Source organism: Acanthisitta chloris, unplaced genomic scaffold (assembly GCF_000695815.1).
Source record: "Acanthisitta chloris isolate BGI_N310 unplaced genomic scaffold, ASM69581v1 scaffold13498, whole genome shotgun sequence".
NCBI lineage: Eukaryota > Metazoa > Chordata > Aves > Passeriformes > Acanthisittidae > Acanthisitta > Acanthisitta chloris.
Genome location: NW_008685453.1, coordinates 497 through 21,571, shown reverse-complemented (window position 1 = coordinate 21,571; position 21,075 = coordinate 497). Strand labels below are relative to the sequence as shown.

The 21,075-nt window shown below is 38.5% G+C and overlaps 1 pseudogene; it reads right to left on the bottom strand.

The window, feature by feature from the left end:
• LOC103807060 overlaps positions 1–10,896 on the bottom strand; it is a 15,193-nt pseudogene extending 4,297 nt beyond the window's left edge.
• Between the last annotated feature and the right edge of the window lie 10,179 nt (positions 10,897–21,075).

Below are 21,075 nucleotides of genomic sequence, written 5' to 3'. Positions count from 1 at the left end.
ATGCCAAAGCATAGCTGGAGATGAACTTCTAGGGATGCAAAGAATAACAAGAAGGGTTTCTACAGGTATGTTAACCAGAAAAGGAAGGTGAAGGAAAGTGTACCCTGCAATAAGCAAGGCTGGCAAACTTGTAACAACAGATGAGGAGAAGACTGAGGTAATCAACAATGTTTTTGCCTCAGTCTTCACTAGCAATCTCTCTTCCCACACCTTTCAAGTAGATGGGCTGCAAGATGGGGACTGGGAGAACGAAGTCCCTCCCCTCAGTCTTCACTAGCAATCTCTCTTCCTGCACCTTTCAAGTAGATGGACTGCAAGATGGGGACTGGGAGAACAAAGTCCCTCCTACAGTAAAAGAAGATCTGGTTTGTGACTCCTTGAGGAACCTGAATATACCTAACTCTATGGGGCCTGACTGATATGCACCCCAGAGTCCTTAGGGAATTGGCTGATGTAGCTGCCAAGCCACTCTTCATAATATTTGAAAAGTTAAATGGCCTTCAGCTGAAGTTCCTGGTGACTGGAAAAAGGGAAACAGTACATGCATTTTTAAAAGGGGTGAAAACGAAGTCAGAATCTACTGACCTGTCAGCCTTACCTCTGTGCCTGGTAAAGATCATCGAACAGATCTTCCTAAAAGCTGTGCTAAGGCACATGGAAGACAGGGATGTGATTCAAGACAGCCAGCATGGCATCACCAAGGGCAAGTCCTGCTTGACCAACCTAGTGGCCTTTGTGATGGAGTGACTGCAACAGTGGCCAAGAGAAGGGCTCTGGATGCTATTTACCTGGACTTCTGTAAAGCCTTTGACATGGTCCCCTACAACATCAGAGGAGACCACAAAGATGATCAGAGGACTGGATCACGTCTTCTCTGAATACAGGCTGAGAGAGTTGGGATGGTTCAGACTGGAGAAGGAGGCTTCAGGGACACCATGTTGTGGTCTTTCAGTTCTTAAAGGAGGTCTACAAGAAAGTTGGGGACAAACTTTTTAGCAGGGACTGTTGCGATAGGATGAGGGTAAAGCCATTAAAACAGGGTTAATTTAGATGAGATACAAGGAAGAAGTTGTTTACCATGAGGATGATAAAACACTAGAAAAAGGTTGTCCAGAGAGGTGGTAAATGCCCCATCTCTTGGAACATTCAGCATCAGTTTTAATGTGGCTCTGAGCCATCTGCTGTAGAAGATGTGCCTCCTCATTGGAGGGAAGCTGGACTAGATGTCCTTTAAAGGACCATTCCAGCCCAAACTATTCTATGATTTTAATGTCTCTGGAGTTGACATGTTCCAAATACAGAAACAAGCACCACTAGATGTGTCTTGCATTCTCATTCAGCTTCCTTCAATGCAAGTTTTTGCAATTCTGTCCCTGCTAGTTTGTGGCAGTCTTAGACCCTTGCTCTGTCAGACTTTGGTCTGTTAAACTGCACATGTCTAGCTGAAATGTGATGGAGATGTAAAGCATACCAAGTACAATTGTCACTTCTCAAATGGTGATTTTCTTTGTCTCTTGTATTAAGAAGCTATTATAAATTTCTCTGAGGAGAGAACTGTGAAGTAAAGAGACCTGTTCTGTAGCTTAGTTGCTATCTTTCATTTTTGTTAGTGTCTTCAGATTAATGATTTGATGCTATGAACAGTTTTTACACATTTGACACAGATGTTCTCATAACAGGAACAGATGAAGAAAATCAGTAAACCCATTTATTTATTTTCACCATTGAAGGTAAAAATCTAAATTAAAGGAATGATTAAAGCTATGGAATAAAAAAGCCAAAGACTGAGAAGTTGATCAGTGACAGGCATAGATGAACAGCGTGTAATTTTCCTTAAAAATATCAGAGTGTGAATTGTGGTTGTCACCACTAGATGGTTCTCTCATTCCAGTTATTGGTTAGTAGGCTGTATCTCTAAAGCTAAATTTATCCTTTAACTGATTCTACAGGTGTATTTGCTGCACGACTTAATGAAGTATAGAAAACACAAAAGCAATTTCTGAAAACCTGTATCCTTGAAAGTGTTTTATTGATTAAAACAAAATGCATTTGTTTGGTTGTAGAACTTTAGCAAAAATTTGAAATGAACTTGACTTTTACTTTCAGCACAACTGTTAAGGGGCCAGGGATGTGAGATACAACAATGAAATCCCAAGTTTATCTAGAATCCTAAACAAATCTGATTAAAATGTTTAAAAATAATAAATGGAAAAAACACACAAAGATGAAAATGTAGGTCAAACATGGTGTAGGCAGAGTTAGTTGTGACTTAAAACTATAAAAATTGGTGGCAAAGGATTATAATACATAGCTTTGTATTTCTTTGCTGCTTTAACTTTATATTTGTTCCTTGCTGTCTCTGAACACTGGTGCTAAAATAAAAACATGAAACTACCAAGAAGTGACATAGGAAGATCAACTAATCATTTTATATTTTAAAAAGACCCTATTGTTAGTCCAGACTTTCATAAATGGAGCTTTACTTTGAAAACATCGCCTTTGTTGTTTAGAATGCATATGTCTCCTCTTTGTATTTCTGAACTCTTCCTCATGATCTTAGAGTTGTAACTTGAGTTTGTCCTACAATGCTCCGATTCTAGCATATGGGTCATTTTAGAAAGGATGATTTATGATGAAATCATGAGTCAGTAGTGCTGAACACTGATTTTCAACCAAGTGAACTCTTAACCTAGCCACAAAATGTCACAGCCCTTAAGTAATGAACAGATTGTAAACTTCATGTTTTACTTCAGATGTAAAATTTAAAGAACTTGGGGGTTCTAACTTAAGCTCTCGATTTATTTTTTTAAAAGACATTGAAGGTGGAAGAGTATACATTTTTACTATTTATGTTGTACCCTTACCTACGGTGAGGACTCAGCTCTACAAAAACTTTATTTCATATAAACCCATTCATCACGAAATTTTTATAAGAGCAGGTTATACTAGTATGGCATCATGCAATTATGCCACCAGAGATTGCTGTGCTAAGAATTCAATGTTCATTATATGAAGTACTGTTTGCTGATATTCTACAGTATCTTGGAAATTATTTTCTGCTTGCACATCTGTAGTATGTTGTTCTGGCCTCTATGAATCAGTAACCTGGTATTTGACTCAAGCTCATCATTTAAGATGGAGGCAGCCTGTGCAGTAGTGACCACACTCTGATTGTGATCTCAAAGGAGGTGTGGGCCTGGTGAGGGGCAAAGTCAGGACCCTGAATTTTGGAAAAGCATACTTCCAGATGTTTAAGGGGTTGGTGAATGACATCCCCTGGGAAACTGGTCTTAGGGAGAAAGGAGCTGACCAGAGCTGGTGGCATTTTAAGGACACTTTTATTTTCTTAGAGCACAAGAAGTCTCCATCATGATGTGTAGAAAATCAATGAAGGCAGGCTGGAAACTGGAATGGCTGAGCAAGGGTCTGCTCCACAAACTGAGGATTAAGAAAGATATGCACAGCCAGTGGAAGTATGGTCAGGTCATCTCAGGAGAGTTCAAAGGATATGGTTCACATGTGTAGGGATGGGATCAAGAAAGTCAAGGCACTGATGAAACAGGACTTGGCAAGGACTTGGCAAGGGATGGGAAGAATTACAAAAACAGATTCCGTAAGTACATAGGTCAGAAGAGAAAGGCCAAGGAGAGATTACTAGAGAGAGCTAGTAACAACAAATATGGAGAAGGCTGAGGTACTCAATGAGTTCTTTGTCTTATTCTTTACTCACAGTCAGGCTTCTCATGTCTCTCAAGTCCCTGAACCTCTAGTGGGAGATGAGGGAGCGAAGTCTCTCCCGCTGTAAGTAAAGAGCAGGTCTGAGACCACTTGATGAAACTTAATAGTTACAAGTCTATGGGGCTTGATGACAAGTATCCCAGGGTCCTAGGAAACTGTTTGATGTTGTTGTCAAGCCACTCTCCATGATATTGGAAAAGCTGTGGCAGTCAGGGGATGTCCTTGGTGACTTGAAAAAGGGAAACATCATTCATGTTGTTAAAAAGAGGAGAAAGGAAGATCCAAGGAACTACAGAACCTTACCTCTGTGCCTGGAAAGACCAAGGAGCAGCTCCTCATGGAAACAATGTTAGTGCACATTGGAGGTGATCTGAGGCAGCCAGCACGGCTTCAGTAAGGACACATCATGTCTGACCAGTCTGGTGGCCTTCTGTGATGGAGTGACTGCAGTGGTCTAGAAGGAAAGATGGATGGATGTCATCTACCTAGATTTTTATGAGGCATTTGACACAGGCCCACATGACATCCTTATCTCCAAAATGGAGAGAGTTGGATTTGATGGATGGACTATTTGGTGGTAAGGAATTGGCTAGATAGACACAGTCAGAGAGTTGTGGTCAATGGCTCTATGCCCAGTTGGAGGCCAGTGATGAATGGTGTCCCTCAGTGCTCTGTCTTGGGACTGCTGCTCTTCAATATCTTCATCCATGATGTAAACAGTGCGCCCTCAGCAAATTTGCAGATGACACCAAACTGAGTGGTGTGGTTGACACACCTGAAGGATGACAGGATGCCAAACAGAGGGACCTGGACAAGCTCGAGAAGTGGGCCCAGGAGAACCTCATGAAGTTCAACAAATCCAAGTGCAAGGTGCCGCACCTGGGTCTGGGCAAACCCAGACATGAGTACAGACTAGGAGATTAACTCATTGAGAGCAGCCCTACGGAGAAGAACTTGGGGGTTCTCATGGATGAGAACCATGATGATGATGAGAAGCAGAAAGCTGGACATGAGCCCACAGTTTGTGTTTGCAGCCTGGAAGGCCAGCCACATCCTGGGCTGCATCAAAAAAAATGTGACCAGCAGGTTGAAGGAGGTGATTATCTCCCTCTTCTCTGTCTTGGAGACACCTCCCCTTGAAGTACTGCATCCTGCTCTGGAGTCCTCAGCACAAGAAATACCTGGAACTGTTTGAGCAGATACAGAGGAGGGCCATGAAGATAATTAGAGGGATGGAGCACCTCTTCTATGAGGAATGGCTAAGAGAATTGGGATGGAAAAGAGCCTGGAAGAGACAGCTCTGGGTAGACTTAATTGTGGCCTTCCAGTGTTTATAGGGGGCCTACAAAAAGAGGCAGACCGACTTTTTACATGGGCAGATAGTGACAGGACAAAGGGGAATGGTTTTATACTAAAAGAAGATGTTACTAGATTACATGTTTGGAAGAAATTTTTTTACACAGAGGGTAGTGAGACATTGGCACATGTTGCTCAGAGAAGTTGTGGATGCCTCGTCTTGGAAGTTTTCAAGGCCAGACTGGATGGGCCCCTGAGCAACCTGATCTAGTGGGTCCCTGCAATAAGCAATGGTATCTTCAGTTAAACCAGGTTGCTCTGTGCCCTGTCCAATCTGACCTCAAACATTTCCAGGGATGAGTCATCTACCTCCTCCCTGTACAACCTGTTGCAATGTTTTACCAACCCGCATTATAAAAAACTTCTTCTTTATGTCTAGTCTGCATCAACCTTCTCTTAGTTAACACCTTTACCCCTTGTCCTATCACCACAGGTCCTGCTAAGAAGTTTGTTCCTATAACTAACGTAATCATGTAGGCCTAGTTCTATTAATTAAAATGATACTGAATTGGATCTGTTCTACCTGTGCAGGAATTTTGGTTAATCAATTTATCCACGTCAGCTTAAATTATAGGAAACAATGGCAGTGAGCTATCCTCATGTAGAAATATTAAAACTCCTTATAGATGCGGAATCACACAGAGCTTAGTTGAGATAATTATCAGCTGTTTACTTAAGAATCTCATGAAATTGCATATTGGTACACTAGAAGGTTAGCAGGAAATTGACATTAAGCAAAACTCATTTTTGACTCAGTGCAAATAAATTCATATTACTTCATGATTAATTTTATAGTCTTTTTCTAACATGATGTTTAGATAATTAGTGCTGAAGTTACCTTAATTTTGTACCTACAGCATACAGAATAAACTTTGATTTGTGTCTTGACTTTGTCGTGTTCGTATTGAAGGTATTTAGACATGGTGTGTTCTGCCCTTAGAGAAATCTGAGAAAGAAGACACTAGCTTGGAAAATGACTCTTACTCCTACATTACCGATTTCTGTGGAATGGATTAGGGCTCAGCTATAGTTGTTAGCCAAAGTCCTTCTACATCTTGAGAAAGAGTCAATATACTTCTTGTGCCTGACATGTTCTTAAAGAGGGAGATTTACTGATGTGGAGCCTGCTTATAAGAAATGATGGTATTATGCTTTTCATAGTGAAAGAAAAGTGCCCTTATTACTGCTTTGAAAAAGTGTGCAGATCAGGCCACAATTTCATTTTTTGCCTTGTTTGCCTTGAGTCAGATGTGACTTATGTTCGAGGAAAGGCTATGCAATAAATTTCTGCTGAAGTGATATAAAGTGTGGAGAAGTGCTTTAAAGTAAAAACAAAACCACTATTACTTGAAACCTAGGCAGCTTTACAGATTATCACATAAATTTCTTGTGGTCAGCTGTGCATTAGACTGAGTGATGGGCAGGATAGTAGCTCATATATGAACAAGCAACAGTGTGTAAGGGGTGAATACTAAAATTCTATGCTTTGAGGACTAGTATATGAAGTGCAGGTTTCCTGAACTGCTGTCTGAAGTGCTTGGGAAGTTTGTGAATGATCACATGCTGTAATAGGAGGATGGCCTTTCCCAGGTGAAAGTTGAGTTCTGTGGCTTTTTTTCTACGGTATAAGTGGTACATTAAGGTGGGTGTATGAACACTCTTGACATTTCAAGCTTTCTTTTTTTCCATTTAGGTTGTTAAGATTTTGTCTTCTACTTAAGAACTAAAGAAATAGCACATTGATAGCTTACCAGTAGGGCACACAAACTATTGGGTTGTTCTTAAATAGAATACTAACTTTACTTAGTGTCAGAAAGACAGCATAGTTTAATAACCATGCTTGCTTGTGAGTGGTGTTTACTTAGAGATAATGGCTTTGCCCTGCAAAAGCATTACTGTTCTGTGTGATTCCACAAAATATACTTGTGTTGTCTAATAATTAAATAAGTGAATTCATCCTGGTTTTATATAACCTTTTCAAATGAGTTGATAAATGATTTAGAATTGGATCCTCCTAATAATGCACAGGTTTTGAAATCTGCTTTTTTGTCTGAAACCTTAATGCTTTAAGTTGGCTTCCAGAGTAGTTCAGATTTATTTGAAGTTGTTTGATGGATACTGTACCAATAAAAGCAAATAATAAAACAATAGCAAAGGGAAGGAAAAAAGAAAATACAGCTTTGACATGAAAAGTTACAAGCAAAAAAGTGTGAAAATACCTTCAACCTATCTTTCAGCATATGGCCTTGAATTCATTTTACTTTTATTGTAGCACTGGCCTAGAGGCAAAGCATGTTTGAATGTTACAACAAAGAGGGTGCTATACAGAGGAATTCTTTTAATAATGAAATACAACATATGCATAAACCATGCAACCATGTAACAGGAAACTTTGTAAGAAGGGTAGACTGTGCTTAACTTTTCCACAATTCTGCAAGAATGAATTTTATTAGGTGTTAGCCTGAAAAAAAATTATCAGCTGAGTTTTATGCTGTAAGGTTAAATGATTCTTATGACTATGTTTAAATACAGCAGCAGTATAAATTTAGACTTTGATTTATTGGCTAGTTCTGTTAAGGAGCAGAATATTTAACTGTTGCCTTCCTGCTAAACTGCTTGTGTGTAAGGACAGATTGCTTGAAAGGTTTGGGCTTCTTCAGTTTTTTCATGGAATAGATCTGCTATTGAGCACTTCTAAATGGTTTCTCATGTAACTTTGAAAACCTGTTAGTGTTGGGGTTTCTTTTAAATAATGGAGTCAGAACATCTTCTCTAAATTGAACACGTGAATGGAAAAATAATCAGGAAAATGTTCTCTGAATCTCTTGCCATCCATTTCCTTTTACTGTCTTCAACTTCTCTTACCACTAATGATTATAGCCTAATGATCATAACCTAACTGAAGTCAAAATTCCCATTGCCTTCAATTATAAATTGCTTGATATATCGCAATCTGTATTTTGTTTAAACTTTGGGAGCAGATGTTTATGTAAAAGAAAGACTTGTTTTTTAAAACTTTGGTAAATTCTATATGATACTTTTTCAAATTTTTTTTGTTGAAGTATGGTACCCAAATGTGTACAGTCATTGTGCACTGGTATTATAAAATGTCTTGTATCCTGCACGTGGGGTTACGGCTTCCGCGGTGCTCCTGCCAAGAATCAGTGAGTGCCAAGGCAGAACAATAATTACCTCATATGTTTTTAATAGCACATGTATATTAATAATGACCCAATCTTGCATTTGTCTTTTTGGTGACATATTGTTGACTCATATTTAACTCATCATCCTACCCTAATCCCCAGATTCTTCTTCTTAGTGCTATTGCCTGCCATGCTCTGGTTTCCTGTGAGACAATTGTCTGAGATCACATCAGATGTTTTACTTAACTTTAGAGATGCTTTCTCTAAAATTTAGAAATGCAGTATGTATTATTACCCTGTCTAATAAATACTTTGCCATGATGAATTTTCTGTTACTTCAAACCTACGTAGAGATTTATTATTTACATATGTATTTTCTTATTAAGTGTTCCAACATTTTGTGTGGATGCATTTGTATACCAGATTTGTTTGCTGTCCCATATTTTTTTAGCCAAAAGAACGTATTTTTAATTTCTAATTGTTTAGTCTATTTTTTCTTCTCAAAAGGGACTTTCAGAAATGTGTGTATGTAGCTTTTGCTTATTTTTCTGGTGTTCGTCAGTGACTACTCCATTGCAAAAAACCATCTCTAACCTGTAGTAATTTATCTGGAAAGACACCAAACTTTCATTAGTTGCTTTTCCAGGAGGGGTGAAATCTTCCACAGTCGATAATGCTTTCTGCTAATTGTACTTTGTGTTACTAAGTTTGGTGCAAATCATTCTTATCAGAAATCACTCCACTACATCACTGTTGTGGTTTAATTCCATGCAGCAACTAAGTATCAAGCAGCTGCTCACTCACTTCCTCCCACCTCACCCTGGTGGGATGGGGAGGAGAATCAGAAAAAGGTAAAACCTGTGGGTTGAGATAAGAACAGTTTAATAATTGAAATAAATGAAAATATAATGATAATATTAATATTAATGAATAGGAGAGGGAGAGAGAGAAGACTAAAACCCAAGAAAAGCACATAATGCACAATACAACTCCTCACCACCCTGTGACTGATACCCAGCCCATCCTCAATCAGCAATCAGCCCCTCACAGCCAACTCCCATCACAGTGTGCTTCCAACAATCTTAAAATGCAAGACAACAAATCGTTCCTTCTTGTTAAACTTGTGTTGTATTTTCAGTGATTGCTAAAAAAGAAACCAATAGGATGGTGACTGTTTTGATAGAGTTGTAATTCACTGACTCATTTGACCACAAAGTAAGAGTTAGTCTTTTCTGTACGTGGGTTACTAGCCTAGGATATATAAAAAGAAATGATTTGAATGTGAAAAGTGGCTGTGTTTTCCTGGTGGTTTTGATGATATTTAGTCAAGCTGTGTATTTCTAATTTTAGTGGGATATTTGAAGCTTCTCAAAGAGGTATGAGAGTTCCATCTAATATTCTGTACAGTAAACTCTTATTTTTGTGTTGTAAACATCAGACTGTTAGACTTTGTTATAAAGTATTTTAATGAGTTCTTTGGATGTCACTGCAGTTACCGTGGAGAGCATTCTCTAGCAAATATCTTCAACAATTCTCTAGCTCAAAAAATTAGTAAAGAATCACACAATACTGTTGGAAGGACCACTGGAAGTCATCTAGTCCAACCTCCCTTCTTACGCAGGGTGCCCTAGAGAACATTATTCAGGATTGTGTCCTTCTGGCTTTTGAATATCTCCATAGAAGGAGACTCCCCAATCTCTGTGCAACCCGTTCCAGTGGTCAGTAAAACTCACAGTGAAGAAGTTCTTCCTTAAATTCAGCTGGAACTTCCTGCATTCCAGTTTCTGCTCATTGCCTCTTGTCCTATTGCTTGGAGAAGAGCCTGGCTTTGTCCTCTTGACACCCTCCCTTCAGATATTTATAGACCTTGATGAGGTCCCCTCTCAGTCTTCTCTTCTTGGGGCTAAACAGGTCCAGCTCCCTCAGCCTTTCCTCATTTGAGAAATGCTCTCATCTCCCAGTCACCTTTGTTGTCCTCCCCTGGACCTACTTCAGGACCTCCATGTTGCTCTTGTACTGAAGATCCCAGAACTGGATACAGCACTGCAGGTGAGGCCTCATGAAGGCTGAATAGAGGGGCAGGATCACCTGCCTCAACCTGCTGTCAGTGCTCTTCCTAATACACCCCACGATACCATCAGCCTTCTTGGTCACAAGGCCACACTGCTGGCTCATGCACAACTAGCTTGTTGTCCATGAGGACCCCCAGGTTCTTCTCTGCAGAGCTGCTTTCCAGCTGGTCAGTCCCTAAACTGTACTGGTACTTGGTGTTTTTTCCTCCCTAGGTGCAGGACCCTGCACTTTCCTTTGTTGCATTTCAAAAGATTCCACACTACCCATCCTTCCAGCCAGTTGAGGTACATTTGCAGTGCTGCAAGGGATTGGCCTTGGCAGTGAAGACTGAAGCAAAGAGGGCATTCAGTACTTCAGCCTTCTCTGCAGCCTCTGTTGCAAGGTTTCCTATTCCATTCCATAGTGGGCCCACATTTTCCCTAGTATTCTTTTTGTTACTGATATATTTGAAGAAGCCCTTGTTATCCTTGACGTCCCTAGCCAGATTTAATTCCACATGGGCCTCGGCCTTCCCCGTTGCATTTCTGCATATTCTGACAGTATCCCTATATTCATCCCAGGTGGGCTGTCCATGTTTCCACCACATGTGTATCTCCTGCTTTTGTCTGAGTTTTGACAGAAATTCCTTGTTTATTCATGCTGTTCTGCCTCTTTTGCTCACTTTCTTGCCCATGGAAATGCACCATTCTGAGCCTGGAGGAAGCAATCCTTGAATATTGACAATCTCTCTTGGATCCCTCATGCCTCTAGGGCATATTCCCATGGGATTCTTCCAAGCTGGTCCCTGAAGAGGCCAAAGTTAGCTCTTCTGAAGTCCAGGGTTGCTATGCTGCTCATTGCCCTGCTTCCTCCTCACAGGATGCTATGCTCCACAATCTCGTGGTCACTGTAGCCAAGGCTGTCCTCAGCTGTCATATCTCCAACTAGTCCTTCCTTGTTAGTTAGTATAAGGTCCAGCAGCACACCTTTCCTCATTGGCTCCTCCACAACCTGTATCAGAAAGTAAGGGCCTTCCAAGAACCTCCTGGATGGTGCCTTGCTGTGTGGTTCCTCCAGCAGATGTCAAGGTGGCTTGAAGTCCCCCGTGAGAACCAGGGCCTGTGACTGTAAGGCTTCTTCCAGATGTCTGTGTAAGACCTCGTCTGCTTCCTTCTCTTGATCACGTGGCCGGTAGCAAGCACCCGCAACAGTGTCACCATTACTAGTCTGCTCTTTTATCCTAACCCATAAGCTCTTGACTCACTCACTCATCATCCTCCATGAGACAGAGCTTCATACATCAAAGGGCTTTGGGAATTGCGTAGGAATCATAAAGCTTCTTACTCTAAGGAGACTATAAATGGAGGAGCAGGTGAAAAGATGGGGAATTTCAGTGGTGTTTTAGTTCTGTTGGGTATAAGTTTGCAGGTCTGTTTTAAATGGAATTTTGAAGATGATAGATTTATTGTATGGGGGTGACTTAAGATCTTATCGATAACTTTTGAAAGTGCCTAAAATATTGAAAAATAGGGCCTATATTCAACTTCAGCTGAACTTAATGAAAAGTCTGCTAGTGATATATGGTTCACTAAAAACATCCACGTGCCCTAACTATTCAGTCAAAGGTTATTGATTTGAAAGGGCAACTGCTGACAGTACTTGTTTGTGGGAGATTTGCTAGTGCAGTGAGATGTTCTATAATATTTATATGATGTATGATAGGTGTATAACTTCAGATGAGGGCAGCTTGACATTGGAAAGGTTCACAGACTAGAATTTCTCCTACTTGCTTTAGAAAAAGTGTATGTCAGTATTGTAATGCCTCTGTGAATATTGGGCTCTTAAAAGATTTCTGCAGCTGCTAGGGCTTGAAAAGTAGTTACTCAGTAAGTTATGGCAACAAACAGAATTTAAGGAAAAAGAATTCTATCATTTCTTCATGAATCATCATTATTCAAGCTACATCTGTGCATCCAGGCATTCTTTCCTGCATGGCTAATGTTCTATTTTTCAAGACCCCTTCTATTTATGCTGTTTATAGTTAATCTGCCATATTGAAAAAGAAAACAACTTTGTGTGTTACTGCTTTCACAGCTGCCTGAACATTTTTTTCTGAGAACAATTCTTTCACTAGACGGAAACATCCACTTTTGAAAGTGGAAAAAATTATTTGCTTAATATACAAGTTGCAATAAACAAATTTTATTACGATAATTGGTTTAGGGGAGGAGACTTTACCTCTCGTTTCTACACAATGCCAAATACCATGTTTCTTTCAGTAGGAACTTTTGTGTGTTGGATGCTGCAGCTATGATACTTTGGATCCCTATATTGCATGCTGGTTTTATGTGCCCCTATGAACCATACTTGTGTTTTTCCTAAGGGTCCTTCCACCACCTCAGGTTAATATGAGATTTAAAGAGATCATTCCCAAGTTCCATAATTTGACTATGTCATCTTCTCTGGTAAAAGTTGAGTCAAGAATAAAGGAGTATATCACAGGTCTCTAAAGGATTGATTGTGTGACTGAGGGCTGAATGGCCTTTAAAGCTACTTTAATAGCTTGAGATTCCTTTTCCATCTACAATCCTCTTTATGCTTTATGGCAGACAGAAATCTGCAAGAGGTTAGGTGGAGAGAATGCAGTATGACGGCTGAGAGAAGGAAGAAGATTCTTCTTCTCATGGCAGCTCAGACTGTATGCTTTACTGTGACTTGACCAGGAAGGCTTCATACAGAGTGAGCTGTTGCAGAGAGAACATCTCTTGTGTTGAGACTTGTGAATATGTTTTACTGCAACACTTTATTATCCAGAAGGGATTAGAAAATAATTAAAGCCCACATCAGTAGAATAAGGATTTAGTGTTTTCCTTAAATACTTTCCTCAGTTTCTTTTGAAGTGCTTCTCTTCCCATCCACTACTCTTGTTTCCTTCCTGTTTGAGTCATTTTTCAATTCCAGCAGTAAAGCACTTAGCCAGACTCAGCTGGAACATATGTAGACTTTGCTCATCATTCAGGATGGATACTTGCATTAGCACTGAGCAATGCATGGCATTTTTCCTTTTCTTCTTTTTGTGTATTCAGGGTATTGCACTGCCTTGGCAGTGCTGTCAGATCCTCTGGCCTAGAATGAATGGCTGCAGCTGAAGTCCTGAGCCTTGAACCCCTCTGTAGTAAAGCAAGGAGTGGCCACCAGACCACCAACCTAGTAGATTCAGAGTTCTTTCTGAATGTACTTCCTGCTTTGGGTTAGGGAAGTAACCTAAGACTTGCCTTTTACCAGGCATACATTGTTTGAAGAACTGCCCAACTTATTTTCAAATGGTGTTACCATTGGTCAGAGCTGATTCCTGAAGTACATTTCTTACAGTTGACTCAGATCTGTTTTACTTCAGGAGCTACACTCAGCAGCAAGTAGAATTCTCCAGAATGTGTTTGAACTGGAGGAGATTTTGTTCCCTATGCTGGGAGAAATATTTGGGGGCAATTTCAATGATGAAGGAAAAGGAAAACATATTTGCTTGTTTCAAGTCAGGATAGTAATTTCTGTTTCAGTGTGTGGGAGTAGAGTTTATATACATCACTTCACTAGTCAGTGCATTGTGGATTTAGCTTTTATCATATAAGGAAAATATTTCCCAGGTGTCATTAAAGGGCTCTTAGGCTTGTGGGTGTCTTTTAAATGCCAGTTTGTCTTTTCATTTCATTGATGCTTGCGTCCACACGAGGCTTTTTGACTGAAGCTTTTGATTAGCATCAAAGGCAGTAAAGTTTTCTCTACTGATGTCTTCCTAAAGTCTGTAACTGTAACTTTATGAAACTTTTTCTGATTTCTAATTTATCCCGCTGTAGTTTTCATTGCATGACTTCACATGGTGCTCAGGCCTTGTGATTACATAACGTACTTTTTATGAAAATGATTTGGTGCCAGAGGGGAGGCCCAGAGTAGAGGAAATCATTAACATGCAAAAAAACTTGAGCTCCAAAATAGCTTGAATTTGAAGCTTGTTTCAAAGGACTGCCACCTGCCTCTCATTTTTTCTTTGCATTAGCTCTAAAAATACATTGTGGTTTAAAAGTGTTACGTGAATGTATTCATATCCTGCTAGAATAACAAAACTACAAAACAACAGTAGCTAGACTTGTCCTTAAAAGTAACACTTTCTGGCTGAGGGACATTCCTCTTGAGACACAAGCTGCTGAAACTATGTAGAGTGCACTAAGTGATTCCAGCTGATATGCAGAAAACACTGTGGTTTATATTTTCACTTTATAAATGTGTTGCTGCCAAAGCCAAGTGGCTGCAATAAGCTTTTTTGAAATGGACATTTCTGTCTAAGTTTTTGGAAGTCTGCATTTCTTAAAGTGAAACATAAACCCCCCATTCACTAGCTACACATTAAAAACAGATAGCTGAAGGAAATAAGTTGACCTATAAAAAGTTGGGAAATAAGAGTTCATACACAATTTAATTTTCATTAATTATGCTTTACATTTAATAGTTTGGATAAATGGAGCTTGATCCACTAGTGTAAACTACTTTAATTTTCATTAATTATGCTTTACATGTAATAGTTTGGGTAAATGGAGCTTGATCCACTAGTGCAAACTAGTTAAAATCCAAATTTGATAGTTAGTGAGTAGGAACAATGCAAATACGATGAACAAAGTAATAGGTATATTAAGAAGTGCTGCTGTGCTTTTAAAGACCAAGAGTGATTGCTGATTCAGTCTTATGTGCCTTTATTTGTTTCTTTAGACAGTATGGTTCAGTACTGCAATATGCTTGGAGGTCATTGGTGTGCTCTGAAGAGCTTCTCATATTATGCCATATCATAATTCAATCATATCACTACTGTTAAAACAGGAGACTTTAACAATGATATTCATGTGTGACTGGGAATTCTGAATGTTAAAGATGAATGCTTCCATGTTTGATGTGACATGTAGCTTCAGAAGGTGCTGTAGTTTTTCTGTTCATCACTTTCATGATGTGATGAAATTGGTGAGATTGCTATACACAATCTAGGACAGAGCAAAGCCTATCATTTTTTGTTACTTAAGCAATAACATCTCAACACTTCTAATGATTTTTACTTTTATCTGTTATTTGAATTGTAATATGTCTACTAGATTATCACTGCATATCATATCGTTGTGTCTGCTATAGTTGTCATCAGAAGAGTAGAAATTAACAACTTAATTAAATATTTTAGACAAGCTTACACACTAAAGGCAGTGGTTAGAAGTTAAGGGATAGTTTTCTCTCTACTGTCAGTATAACCAAGAGTACCTGAAATTTAATTCTATTACAAACTATGTAAGATTTCTGTGTTACTAAGAACATTCACTTTGCAATTAAGTGTCTTTTAATCTTATGTCAAGCAATATTTAGAACTTTTCAAAACAGAATAGCAACATGGCAAAAGTGTAAGCATATCAACTATTACAATTTTTTTTGTGAGTTAATTAATTTTATGCAATTTTTATTTTTCATTTTTTTCCTGATTTTTGTCTATACCTTTCTAAGGAAGAAAAGATGAAAAATAGGAAGCTTTAAAAAAAGCCAAAATGCAAAATGAAAAAAATTACAAGCTGCTCTCTGTAATCAATTTGTCATCAGGTTTCAGGTACCAGGGAGTTCCATTGAAGTTAGGCATTGAAAGCTAGGATTCTGGAAACAGGGCAGACAGCTGCAGCTTTCTTCTGTAGCACACTACTGATGTTAGGATAATGCATAGGAGACTGTGGAAGGGGATTTGGGGATTTCAGCTGCAGCTTTCTTCTGTAGCACACTGCTGATGTTAGGATAATGCATAGGAGTCTGTGGAAGGGGATTTGGGGATTCTCAATCCCTAGACTTACAGGATTGCATTCTTGATAAAGATGTAAAGTAGAACTGAACAGTTAGCTAATGTGAAGTGTTGAGAGGGTTTTCAGTAAGCCTTTGAATGCTGAACGTGAACATATGTGATTCTGTAGAATGATGTAGAATAACTGTGATCACATAGGCACCTGAATTATGAAGCACTGTTTTCTTGCAAGCCAAATTAAAATGCCACTAGTTATTTCTAGTAGCCAATAACTATACTTTAAAGTAACTGTGCCTAAGAGACTGTGGTGGCAACCAGTGGACTAGCACCTTTTACTAGTTATCAGTGTTTATACAAGTTTCTCAGAGAACATTTACTGGTTAATCATAATTTTATCCAGATGGATAACTCATACTACTTCTAGGCTGTATCAGCAGTGTGATAATAATGTCAGCAACTGTTGGGAAGTGGAAGCTGGGTATCATTAATACAGAGAGCATACCAGTGCAAAACTTCTCAAGTTTCTTTGATGGTTTCCCTTCTTTGCCGAACAGGAGCTTGTGATAGGACTGAATCCTGTGAAATTTCACAGCTTAGGGGGCCAGATATCTACCTTGGAGTGCCTTGGAGCAGATCATAGATGAAAAATAGAATGTCTTCTTTAAAGGTCTGATTTGAATGATTCTTCTCTTGACATCATCTAGTCCAGTGCCACTTCCCAAACAGGTTCAGCTAGAAGTTGCCCAGGATGGTGTTTCTTTATGTTTTTAGTATGTCTGTGGTAGGACAGTCTACAACCTTTCTGCACTGTGGGTTTCAATGTTTGATAACCTTCAGAGTTAAAAAACAAAAATTAAATCTATATGATGACATAGAATTTCATGTGATACAGTTTGTTACTGTTGACTTTAGTCTGTAACTGGGTGCTACAAAAAATGTCTCGCTCCCTCTTGTCTTCACTGGAGATGTAACTGGGTGCTACAAAAAATGTCTCTCTCCCTCTTGTCTTCGCTGGAGGCTGAAAGATTCAGCTTTGCCTCAATCAAATGAACAGCATAAATTACATTTTCAAATGTCCTCTTATCAAACAGTTGATATTTGCAACAGGGGTATTGTATATGTGAATTATATGCAGAATCTGGAAAGAAGGATGGGAGATCTTAATTTTTGGAAAATGTGAAAATCTGAAAAAGGGATGAGGGAGGAAGGCAAGTGGAAAAGACCCAGCTGCTTTACTTTCCTTTTGTTTTTCTTCTGTTCTTACCCTAAGCTAAACTTTTATTTTATATTTAAATCACAAGTGCAAGTAATATGATGTACTTCTGACCTTTTACACGGCTATTTATTTTTACGTAGTTAAAGTTTCTATGAAGAATCACAGTGGACATGAACAATGTTTTGTACTGTACTTTACATTTGTTGTTTTTTCAGATACTGAATTTCTCCTTGACCTTTGTTGCCTTTATGTAACTATAAGAAAGAAGTTTTGGTTTATTTTTGTTTTGTTTCATCTCTATGTTAAAAAACAGTTATTAAAGGACTGAGGGTGAAACAATTGATTTGGGTCATCCATGCATACAGAATCATTCCTGAGACAGAATAGAGTATTTTAATCAAGATGAATAGACATTTTGAATTATGAGTATGTCATGTTGTGTTTACAAGATAAGGGCTTATCTATGAATTCAGGAGAGATGCATCTATCAGCTTCAGAAAGTGTTCATCTTAATGGTATAGAACTCTTTGAATGCATAAAAAAATACTGTTTTTTTGAATTGTTACCCTTGGATATGAAGTGCAATCAGCTTCTGATCTCAGAAGTCTTCCCAAAGAGACTTTGAATCTAGATTGGTGTACTTGAGGCATGACAAGCCATGTCTAAAGTCATGTCTTGAGGCTGCTGAATAATGGATGAAGCTTGAAGTAATTTACTCCAAGCTGATGTTTTTTTATTCGATATTTTTTAGTCTAGTTTGTAACACAGAGTAGGCCTGGTTTGAATTTTCTTTCATAGAAGACAGAAAATGTGAATCCAAAGTGTGGAAAGCATTACCATTGTGTAATTTTCACAACAATACATATTTGTAGTACTTTCTGTTATGTTGCTTAAGTAGTCTTGAAAGAATAGAATAGGTTATTTTTAAACCATGGTTGTTATGACTGGTTGTAAGGCATGGAAACATTTAAGAACCAGAAAAATGTTGGGGTTTGAGAATATTGAAACATTTCCTTAAACTGAAATTATAAAGTTATATCCTTAGGAATTTTGGTTTGAAATAAAATGTCAAACTCTTTTTTTTGCTTTTAATATATTCTGAATGTTATTCCTCAAAAATCTAGTTTGTTTATTTTAGAAAGTAAGCTGTTATTGAGGTTGGAATATTTAGTGTTCTTTCTCATAGTAAACACTCATGTAAATGCAAATAAATTTTATTTTTATTAGGATTACTTATGAGTACAATTTTAATTTACTGACAGTTTGAGGATTAAAACTATATAAATAACTCTCCTTTATTTCCTTTGTATTTCTTTCTTTTGCTTTCCTTAGGTCGAGATTTGATATGCATACAGTCCATGGATGGGATGCTCATGCTGTTTGAGCAGGAAAGCTATGCTTTTGGCCGTTTTTTACCTGGTTTTCTTCTGCCTGGTCCCTTGACTTACAGCTCTCGCACAGATTCTTTCATTACAGTGTCTTCTTGTCAACAGGTTGAGAGTTACAAGTATGTGTTTATGTTCAGTAATTACAGCGTATTTTGGTGCTATCATGTAGTAGGTAAACAAATTAAAAGAAATCATGTTTAATTTTTCATGCCTTGAGTATCCAAAAGCAGGTGGTTGCAGGAAAGAGTTGATTGAGTGATATCTGTCTCTGTACAGTCATAGAAGAAAGCATACTGTGAGTTCTGAGGACTTTATTGTCCTATTTGATTTGTAAAAATGTGTTACATCTACTAGCTTATCAAGGCACATCATGTTGCTCCCAAGTGCCAGGTTTTTCCCTGCTTCCATTCAGTTTATTTTCTGCTTTCAGTGTTGGAACATGGATAAAACTGTTGTGAGCTGATATTTTGTTTTGTGCCCATATTAAGTTTATGGGTTCAACGTTTAGGAAAACAAAACAAGATGGAAAGGAAAGACTGCACAAGATAGTTTCACTCCCTCTGAACACAGAGACTATGTATCGTAAGGCCAACTGGATAAAAATCTAATAGAGAGAGAATAAGGAAAACAAAAGAGAATGAGAAAGATTTTGAAAGACAAAGGGGGATTTATGTTTACTAAGGAGGTGCAACTTGAATACATGAGGATCTCTGATGGAACCACCATGTTGAGAGTTTTTCAAGCATCTATCTGTTTAGAATCAGATGGATGCTTGAACAACAGGGCATTGTGGTGGATGTCTGATATGAAGCCTCTTTTAAACAAGAAGTTTCCCAGTTGGAGGCCCTTGTTCTCATGGGGGACTAATGTCTGCTGGGAGGACAACAGAATGGACTTCAGCAATGTGGAAAGTTTCTGAGGTGCCTTAGGAAAACTCTTTTGGTGCAGGTGCTAGACATCCTGGCTCAGGAAGACACTTTGCTGAATCCACAACTCAGAAAGAAATGTTTGGAGAAGTAATAGTCAGCATCTGCCATTGAATGTTGGGGATATTAGCTGCAGTGACCATGAGACAATATAAATTAAGATCCTGAGAAAAGTGAGGAAGATAAACAGTGGACTAAAGACTAGTTTTCAAGAGAACAGACTTAGGCTTGTTCAAGGAACTGATAGGCAGGATCCTGTGAGAGGATGCCCTGAAGGGCAAAAGGTCTCAGGAGAGCTGGTGCATCATGGAAAGACCAAGAGCAAACCATTTTGATGTTTGAGAAAATAAGAAGTAGCAGAAGGCAGCTTGACTGGACAGGTAGCTCCTGACTGAGTTCAAATGGAAAAAAAGAAATGTGTGAGGTGGAAATTAATATCGAGTAGTAAGAAGGAATATAAAACATCATGTGGGCATGCATGGGTAAAATGTCTACTGGCAGAGGGTCTGAAGAACAAGGATTTCCCCAGGTACCCCAGATGTAAAAAAGTAGATCCAGGCAATTGAGTCTCTATTGAACAGACTGGGCTACTTGAACCAAGGTGATAAAAGACCAAAGAACTTAATGCTTGCCTTGCCTAATCCTTTCTCCATTAAAACTGACATGGTCTGCTGTTAGGGTTTTTGAATCTGTGTGCCTAGCAGTAAATTGGGGTGGAGTGGTGTCTGAGGCAGAGTGACTACTTATGGTTAAAAAATCCCACACCCACTAAAATGGATGAAAAAGTGGCAGAGCTGTCAGGCTTACAGAGTAGTAGTTCTCCACATTTCTAAGTAGCAGCCAAAGATGAGTGATGATGATACTGGAGTCAATATTTCTTTAACATCTTCATTCTGGACAATAGGACAGAATGCATGTCCTGAAACTCAAAGATGGTGACAAGTTGTAGGAATTGGCTAATATAAAGAGGGTTGACTTTCAGAGGAATCTGGAGGAATGGGCTGGCAAGTACCTTAAGGATCTTTTTCAGACATAATCATGCATATTAAAGAAAATAAGAATGGCACTTTGTATAGATTATGCCCTGGAAATCTAATTCAGGGAATGTTATTTGAACATGATGCTTCATCACACTACCCTGTTCTGTCACCTGAATTTCTCAAGTAACGCTCAAATGGCAGATTATAGATACCATGTTTTGTTTACTTGACACAGGACAAGATATATGTATTGCAAGTATAAGTAATTTAATAGAAAATTCATATTTTTCCTTAGGAATTCTAAAAAAAATAATTGAATATGATATTAGAATTAAATTATAATGGAATCTGAATAAAATTAGAATAAAATGATAAAAGACTCTATTAATTTTGCCAAAGGAATGAAGCACCATTTTTTCCTTTAAAATGAGCCTCATGCGTTTTCATTATGTTCAGATTCT